General features: G+C 46.1%; 1 non-coding gene across 1 annotated transcript; it reads left to right on the top strand.

Moving 5' to 3' along the window:
• The first annotated feature begins 431 nt into the window (after positions 1–431).
• Positions 432–541, top strand: LOC134379331 (U6 spliceosomal RNA). The gene has a single exon (XR_010023735.1). It is a non-coding gene; the product is annotated as a U6 spliceosomal RNA (small nuclear RNA).
• The last annotated feature ends 8,400 nt before the right edge of the window (positions 542–8,941 follow it).

Genomic DNA, 8,941 nt, shown 5'->3' with positions numbered 1-8,941 from the left:
TGGATGTAAGTGGAATAAGGTCTAACCCTCCAGGCATCAGCTTGCTGGTCTTCCCTTTTCCTCCTACCACATCAGCAGTCAACAGTGATGATGACATCATAGTGGCCCCATCTGTTCCAGACCCTAGGACACAGTAAGTGGAAGTAGACAGCTGCACCCTGCTCTGAGGCTCCTCGGCCCACCGAGTTACTTCACTGCAGCTATCTGTGCAGTGGCCTCTGAGGAGCCGTGTCTGTATCTGATGGCACCAGGGCCCTGCTTCCACGACTGTTGTGAAATGGCACTAAAAGACACAGGAGATTTTTGTATAATTTTTTGATACATTTTTTAAAACTTTAAATTTCTTACAATGTTTTCTTGTATAATCAGAAAAATACTATTTTTAAACCGTGTACAGGAAAATCAGGCTCTCGTTACATTAAACATTGGGGGTGCTCGCTTCGGCAGCACATACACTAAAAAAATTGGGACGATACAGAGAAGATTAGCGTGGCCCCTGCGCAAGGATGATACGCAAATTTGTGAAGTGTTCATATTTTTAAAATAAAATGTAAAAAAATAAATAAATAAAGCAGTAAAAAAAAAACCCCAAAACAAAAAACATTGGGGAATTGCGTGTTGTGGGGGGCGGGAAGGGGAGGACTGTTCTTCCCCGTAGGTCACCGAGTTTGTCTTTCTCACCTGGCTCCTGTCCTTGCCCCTCTTCCCGAGCTCTCCTTTCAACTCTCTTCTCTGGGAGGCCTTGGCCAGCAGCCGCGGGCGCGAGCACAGGTCTGGGCTGGACGCCCGGTCCGCGGTGGCCGGGCTGCTGACCATGGCCTGCAGGTGGTGGCCAGAGCCAGGGCGCGAATGCCCGGCCTCAGACGCACTCGTTGTGGGTGAAGTCCTTGGAATTCCTGTGATTGTTCTCGGAGCTTTGGTGCAGAGTCGCAGCAGCGGCCCCACTGGACCGCGCGTGCGCGGGGGCTCTGCCCCCGTCCCCGCTGTCGCTGAGGTCCTTTGCACCTGGGGGAACAGCGCAAGCCTTGCAGTCAGGTGGCACCTGCTGTGAGTGTGAGTTCATCCCAGGAATACGAGGTGATGCAACATGGCAAACTTAGTGTCATCCATCTCATGTGCAGAATAAAGGAGCAAAATCGTATGGTCCTGTCACTAGATGCTCACAGCTGTCTCTCCCTAAAGCCATCTCCCCCTAAAGGATCCCCTAGTGGGTCTGTTGGACACCAGTAACAGACCCATTTACTGATGGCTTTGGTTTTTTATTCAGCCAGGCCAAACGCAAAGCCCTTCCATTCGTGAACTGATCTCATTCCACAGCCGCCTTCTGAGATAGGTTTCATTTCTACTGTTGTTTACAATCTGTAGACAAAGGTTTGGATACGTTTTCTTCTCATCCTTAGAAAAGTGTTCCCAGACTCATTTTTTAAAAAAATCCTTTGTTTTTACAGTGATTGAGATACTTTTTTAGAATATCAAAGACAATTCTGTTATCAGTTTTCTTGAAACTCACAACCATAAAATTATACACATGGGACAGAAAACATACATTTTAAAGAAAAGGATAAACTTGTGGTGCCGATTACACCAAGGTCAAGAGTTTGGATCCCCTTACCATCCAGCTGTCAAAAAGAAAAGAAAAGGATAAGCTAAAGAGAGTAAAGCCTGGATGCACTTTTCTGTCATTTGGAGACGTTCTGCAAGGACAGATCAGCCATCTGGGGCAGTAATTCTGTCTGTTCGGGCTGTGTCATCTGGTCACAGACACAAACAATAATTCAACTTTTGGCAAATCTGAAAACACTGTAACCTTATGTCTCTAGTAAAATCTACCCTTTCTTAATAAAAATAACCCAGTACTCCTAATTTAACAATTAAAACACGGTCTCTTGGTCAAAGGCAGCCTGAATTTAGCTCTTCCGGGCTCTTACGGCAGCCCCGCCCCCTGCTCCTGCTCTCCCGCCGGCCCCGCCCCCGCCCCCGCCCCAGCCCGGGTCTCTGCACAGCGGCTTCCGCGGCAGCCGGGCTGGGCGGGGGTTCTGGGCAGCCAGGTGCAAGCATGCGACTCTGCTAACATGGGTGGGGCTGTGACGTGCAGTGAACGCTCAAAGTGTTGGCGCTTCTCGGTGAAACTGTAGGTCATTTAAAATACCCTTTGCAGACACAACGTTTCCTTTCCTCTTCCTTCTCGGAGAAAACAAATTAGAGAGCATCCCGCAAATTTTTCCGAAAACGTGGACAGAATTTGTTTTTTCAGCGTGGGAACCCTACCTAACACCTGTGTACATCTATATGTGCTGGAGATGTAGTGTGTCCGTACTGCCACACCGAAAATGAGGGGGGATAATGAAAATAATCAAGGTTTTATTTCTAAAAATGTGTGTATTGTACATCATGGTGACCACAATTAATAGCAATATATTGTATAGTTGAAGATTGCTAAGTAGATTTTGAGTTCTCACCGTAAAACACTGTTAAGTATGGGAGGTATGCATATGTTAAGCAGCTTGATTTAGCCATTCCACAATGTATACGTATATCAAAACATCATGTTGTGTGCCATAAATACATACAATTTTGACGTGTCAGTTAAAAAAGTAAATTAGAAAAAAATGTTATTTATTAACCACCAATTTGGTTTTTATTAAAGTGGACCTTAAAATAGTTCTTATCAAAATGTTCTTTAAAAATACACTTTTTCAATGTTCAAAATCACTAATCATCAGGGAAATGCAAATTAAAGCCACAATGAGATATCATCTAAGTCCAGTTGGAATGGCTATTATCCACAAGACAGAAAATAACAAATGCTGGTGAACATGTGAAGAAAAGGGAACTCTCCTACATTGCTGATGGGAGCGTAAATTGGTTCAGCCACTGTGGAGAACAGAATGGAGGTTTCTCAGATAACTAAAAATAGATCTACCATAGGACTCAGCCATCCCACTACTGGGTGTATACACAAAGGAAATGAAATCAATATATCATCACTGTATGGCTAGGGCTGGGTCTGGAGCTCACAGACCCCTCAAGCCCATTCACAAACCCTTCACACGCAGTCCTACAAGCTAGGTAACAGAAAAAGGTCCTTGAAACCATGGGTGAAGAAATAATAGGCTTTATTCCTAGACGCCAGCTCTATCCACCAGCAGTTTAGAGCCGCTGCTTCACACACACTGAAGAAACACACAAGAATAGCAACAAGCTAAAAATACATGGGTGTGCGTATGCACTAACTCCACCCCCACACAACTTGTTTGCAAAGAATATGCTGCACCACCCCCAACCGGACCTGAGGCAAGGGGGCCAGACTAAACTACTCTATTTTCCTCACAATCCACCCCTTCAGGGTTCCTTGCCATACAATCTACATGTTCAGAATCTTCCACGATGTTCCCTTAGCAAGAATAAATGACCCTTACATTCATATAACCTATTTTCTGTTCAATATGCCTTAAGGCTTGTCTTGTAGTTCTGTCCTTTCTAAGCTGACACATTGATCACACGAACATATGTAGGTGCCCAGTCGACTCTGGTGCGGTGCCTGCAGCCAGAACGCTATGGGTGAAAAGACAGAAGGGTTATCGGTACCAATAGGGGAAGTCCTTGCTCCTCTGGTAAGATACATGCCAATTTGCCATCCTGAGAAAGGATGGTTGCAGGGATAGGTATCTTACCTGGTTTATGATACCATACTTTATCCACTAACATGGTTGGATCTATAGGTTCTACATGTAACAGTATAGGGGAACTCATAATTGACCATAACGATAATGCAAATGTGCCCTTTGGAAAAGAGCTCTTATCTGTTCCAGGCCATGTTACCTTTACCCAAGGAGGCCAGATACTTGTCACCCAACGTGAAACTTGCAAGTTTTCTTCTAATCCTTTCCCCCAAGGCCCTATTAAGCCAACCCAGTGTATATGGGGGGGCTTCTATTCTCCAATGCCATTCCCATTGTACCGTCTGTCCCTGTTGCAAACAGGTTGGGGCTGGTAAGAGAATGTTTACATTCTTGCCATATCCTGGCTTCCAAAGCTTATCTTTAGTAGTGACTTGCAGTTGTATAGGTGCCATAGCCCTATGCAACAGAGCTTCCACTGGAGAGGGTCTGCCCTTGTGGGGTCTCTCATTAAGAATACTGTCGGCCATAACTGCCATGTCCACCCCTTCGTGGGTGGGGGTTGGGCAGATAGCCTTAGTCCCTTTTTTAAAAGACCATCGTACCGTTCAGTCATTCCTGCTGCCTGGGAATGATATGCCACATGTAACTTCCACGAGTAGACAACTGGGAGGCCCGCCTCTGAACCCCATGTCCAGTAAAGTGTGTTCCATTATCACTCTATGACTACAGGCCAGCCATACATAGCAGTAGGGCTATTCAACACCTTCACAGTGTTTACCTGGTCTGGGACCTTACAAGGCCATATCAACAGCTGTGAAAATGTATCTGAAATTCTCTGACCTTGGCAGTAGTCTGACAAAGTCCACCTGCCCTCGAGTCAGGTGCACCCTTCCTCAAGTTATTTGCCCATCAGTACGGGGCACCCGCTGGAGGTGTGGACTCTCTTGAGCACACACTGGACAAGCACGACGTGCATTCATTACATCCTCCCATTTTATAGAAAAGGCCCATCTTAGACCTGCCATCCACATGGCTTTGCTGCCAGGATGCTGCATTCGTCAATGTAACCACTGGGCTACATCAGCAGCTGGAGCTCCCTCCAGCCATCTTACCTTAGCCAAGGCATCGGCTTCATCATTTCCTGGACTGGCTAAGGGGAAGTGTCCTGTGACATGGAAAAGAGTTACTTCTTTCTCATGTCCCAATTCCCATAACTCTTGCCACATGGCTTGTCCCCACAGGAGTCGGTGGCCTACCATCCACCATTGATATTTCCAAGTAGAGATCCAAAGGGATCTTTATACACAGCCCAGCTGTCAGTACAGATGGTTAATGGCCCAGGCTCATTTTTTATCACCATCCATACTGCTCTCAATTCAGCCCATTGACTGCTTTGCCCGATGCCATTTCGTATCACATGGTATCTGTTAAGGGCTGGACAGCAACTGCTGTCCACGATGCTGAAGTTTCCATGCTAGAGCCCTCTGTACACCAAGCTCGCTCTGTGATAGGTTCCTGTCCCTCATGGAAAGGTGTAGCCTCCACCTCCATGGGTAAGGGTTGTGTCAAAGTTTCCTCCACAACCTCTACTGGGCCTAGCACAGTTTGCAGCTCTTTGGACAGAGGATTCATTGACACAGTGCTTCTTTGTTCTATATATGTTCCCCATTTAGACAGAATGGGAGTCTGAGTTACACCCATTTTAGGGTTGGTTGCCCATGTGTGCAGCCAACCTAGTATGAGGTATGTCATCCTTACTAGGACTCTGGCAGTTCCTGTGATAGCCTCAGTGGCCATCAAGGCAGAATACACAGCTGCTAGCTGTTTTTCTATTACAGAATAGCATACTTCAGTACCCTTCCAGAGCTGAGACCAGAATCCTACAGGTGTTCAGAATTAGTCTTATCTCTGACACAAACCCCATCCTAACCCTTCTTGGGTTATATGTATGTCTAATTCAAAAGGCTTAGTGGGATCAGCCACTTGTAAAGCCTGTACTTGCTGTATTGCCCTTTTTGTAGCCCAGTAAGCCTTTTCTACTTTCTTTGTTAATGCATACAGTGGGCATGCCATTTGGGCCATATGGGGTACAAAAGCTCTCCAATACTGCAGAAGTCCCAAATATGTCTGTAGCTGAACTACAGTTGTGAGTTGAGGGTATGCCTGTATCTTGTCTATAACAGTTTCTGGGATGACTCTTGTCTTACCCGACCAGAGCACTCCTAAGCATTTGACTGACAGCCCAGGTCCTTGCACTTTGGCTGTGTTCATGGCCCACCCATATTGTTCCAAATGACTTAGCAGCATTGGAGCTGCCTGGGTTAAATCTGTAAGAGAATCAGAGGTTAGTAACACATCATCAATGCAGTGAAACATCATACCTGTGCTGGGCTTTGTCCACTTGGCTAGGTCCCCAGCCACTAAACCATGACAAATGGTTGAGCTATGCAGATAACCTTGGGGCAATACTTGAAAGGTCCACTGTCTCCCTTCTCAGGTGAAGGCAAACTGATCTTGGCTATCAGCTGAGATTGGAATAGAGAAAAAAACATTTGCAAGGCCCAATACATAATGATAAGTTCCCAGCTGAGTCGTCAGCTGATCCATCAAGTTGTGAACTGAAGGATGGCTGCTGCATGCAAAGGAGGCACTACTTTGTTTAGTTCTTGATAATCTACAGTCATTCTCCAGGTACCATCAGGTTTTTTCACTGGCCATACCAGAGTATCAAATGGGCTGTGAGCTGGATGAATAATGCCAACTTTCTCTAATTCCAATATAGTGGTACCTATCTCTGCATGTCCCCCCGACTGGTGATACTGTTTTCATTAACTACACACATCTTGGCTTGGGTGACACCCTGTGGGTCATGTTTAGCATATCCTCGTAACACAGGCTTTACTGTCCGTATTCACAGCTGAAACTCTCCAATTGTTGTTTGCAGGTGCAAACTATAAAGTACATCTATACCCAAGATATATTCAGCTACTGGGGATATATATACGGTATACACACGAGGGGGTAATAGTCCTATGCCCAGTGGCAATGACACAGCTTTGACTTCAATAGTATGTCCTTCATACCATCTACACGAACTGTGGCCCCTGGAAATTTATCTGGGTTGCCATATATCAGACTACATTCTGCACCTGTATCCACCAATGCCAAAATACGCTGCACATTTGTCCTCGATATGAGGCCTCTGGTCCTCACCTGCCCCCAAAAGACGAGTACCTTGGCCTGCTCCCTAATCAAAATGGAACAATTCATCTGCCTCCTCAGGAGCAACCAAAAAATCCTTTAAATCCACCTAGCGTAACTTGCTACCTGTTTCTGGATGTTTGGTGAAACGCTATTCAGGGTGCAATTGCTGCCACAAGGCAAACAGAATTGCATTTGGCTGCTGGTCAATTTTCTTGCTATCAACCCCAGCTGCAAGCAAGTCAAGCCACATCTGCTTATGGCTGGTCTTGCTTGGTCCCTTTGGGATAAAATCCCAGGCATTTCTTGGGGGTTTGGTCTTAGCCACCTTTAGGACCCCTTTTGCTTGTCTCATCCTCTACTTCACCCAGGCTGGCTATCATGGTCGTTACCTCATGTATAGGACGACCAATGTATGGGGCCAGTATGGTCATCAGTGACCCAGAGGATATTGATGGGGCATTCTGCACCACTATGTCTCTCATGCTGCCTGTAAAATTTTCATCATCTGGACCACGAGTGTTCACGTTAACCATGGACTGACTTGTACTAGCTCAGCATATGTTTGCCATTTACTAACAATCTTGGGCAGTTCTCCAGCATTTGCCCACATGGTTTGGGCAGCTGCATTCACCCAGTCCATTAAAGAGTGATTACCTCGCCCTTGTGCATATCTATGGCTATTCTGTATCCGCTGCCTCAGGGACGGGTCCATGGTGATGGAGGTCAATTTTTCCATCTCCTCACCAAAGCATACCACACTATCCACCCCTAGGCCCCATAACTGCAGCAGCCAAGCAACCAGGGGATCCCCCTGTTTCTGCTGAAACTGTCTCCCCAAGTCAACCAATTCAACCTGGGTATATGGGACATGGGTAGTGAATTTGGTCACCTGTGCATTGCCCACCAGTTGTCCACCTGGTCCCATAGGCTGCTCACATTTCACTTTCTGATGCACAACAGGTCATGCCTGGAGATGCACAGTCTCCCCCACCTCACCACTGGGTTTGTCATCATCCTTGGAGTGAGAGGCAGGAGTGGCCAGTCACTGCACGTCATCCTCCAGGACATTTAACCATGCTTCCAACAACGCTGCTTTCTGCTCCAAATCTCAATCAGCACTGGGTTTGTCATCTTCCCCGGTGTGAGAAGCAGGGATGGCCAGTCACTGCACGTCATCCTCCAGGACAATTATCCATACTTCCAACAACTCTGCTTTCTGCTTCAAATCTTGATCAGTTTGCAGTATAGAGAGCAGTAGCCAGGCTCTGGTCTGTAGAAAAGTGGCCACTGGGCCCCACATGCTCAAGGACAGCCACATTTCCTCCCCCTCCCAAGAGGTTCTCTGCTGTAGTGCCTGGTCTATGCTGACTTGCAGTAGTATAGTGAGCAGCAACCAGATTCTGGTCAATAGGAAAGCGGCCATAGGGCACAACATATTCAAGAGTAGTCACATTTCCTCCTTCTCCCAAGGGCTTTTTGCTCCTGTACCTGCTCAGAATCTTGCCACAGAGTATACCAATCATAGAGTTAGGGCTGGGTCTGGAGCTCACAGACCCCTCGAGCCATTTGCAAACCCTTCACATGCAGGTCTGCAAGATAGGTAACAGGAAAATGTCCTTGGAGCCATGGGTGAAGAAATAATAGGCTTTATTTCTAGACGTGAGCTCTGCCAACCAGCACTTCAGAGCCGCTGCTTCACACACACTGAAGAAACACACAAGAATAGGAACAAGCTAAAAATACATGGGTGTGCATGTGCACTAACTCCACCCCCACATAACTTGTTTACAAAGAATGTGCTGCACCACTCCCAACCGGACCTGAGGTGAGGGGGCCTGACTAAACTACTCTATTTTCTTCATAATCACATGAGATGGAATTAACCTAAATGCCCATCAATGGATGCATGAATTAAACTGTGTATATACACGCAATGGAATACTATTCAGGTATAAAAAGAAATGATATCCTATCATTTGCAGCAACATGGATGGAACTAGAAACTATCATGTTAAGTAAGTCAGGCACAGAAAGACCAATACCGCATGATCTCACTCATATGTGGACTTTAAAAAAAAAAAAAAGTGGTTGTCATAAAAGTAGAGAGTAGAATA

This window comes from Cynocephalus volans, chromosome 5 (assembly GCF_027409185.1).
Source record: "Cynocephalus volans isolate mCynVol1 chromosome 5, mCynVol1.pri, whole genome shotgun sequence".
Classification (NCBI taxonomy): domain Eukaryota; kingdom Metazoa; phylum Chordata; class Mammalia; order Dermoptera; family Cynocephalidae; genus Cynocephalus; species Cynocephalus volans.
This window is presented reverse-complemented; position numbering and strand designations above follow the sequence as displayed.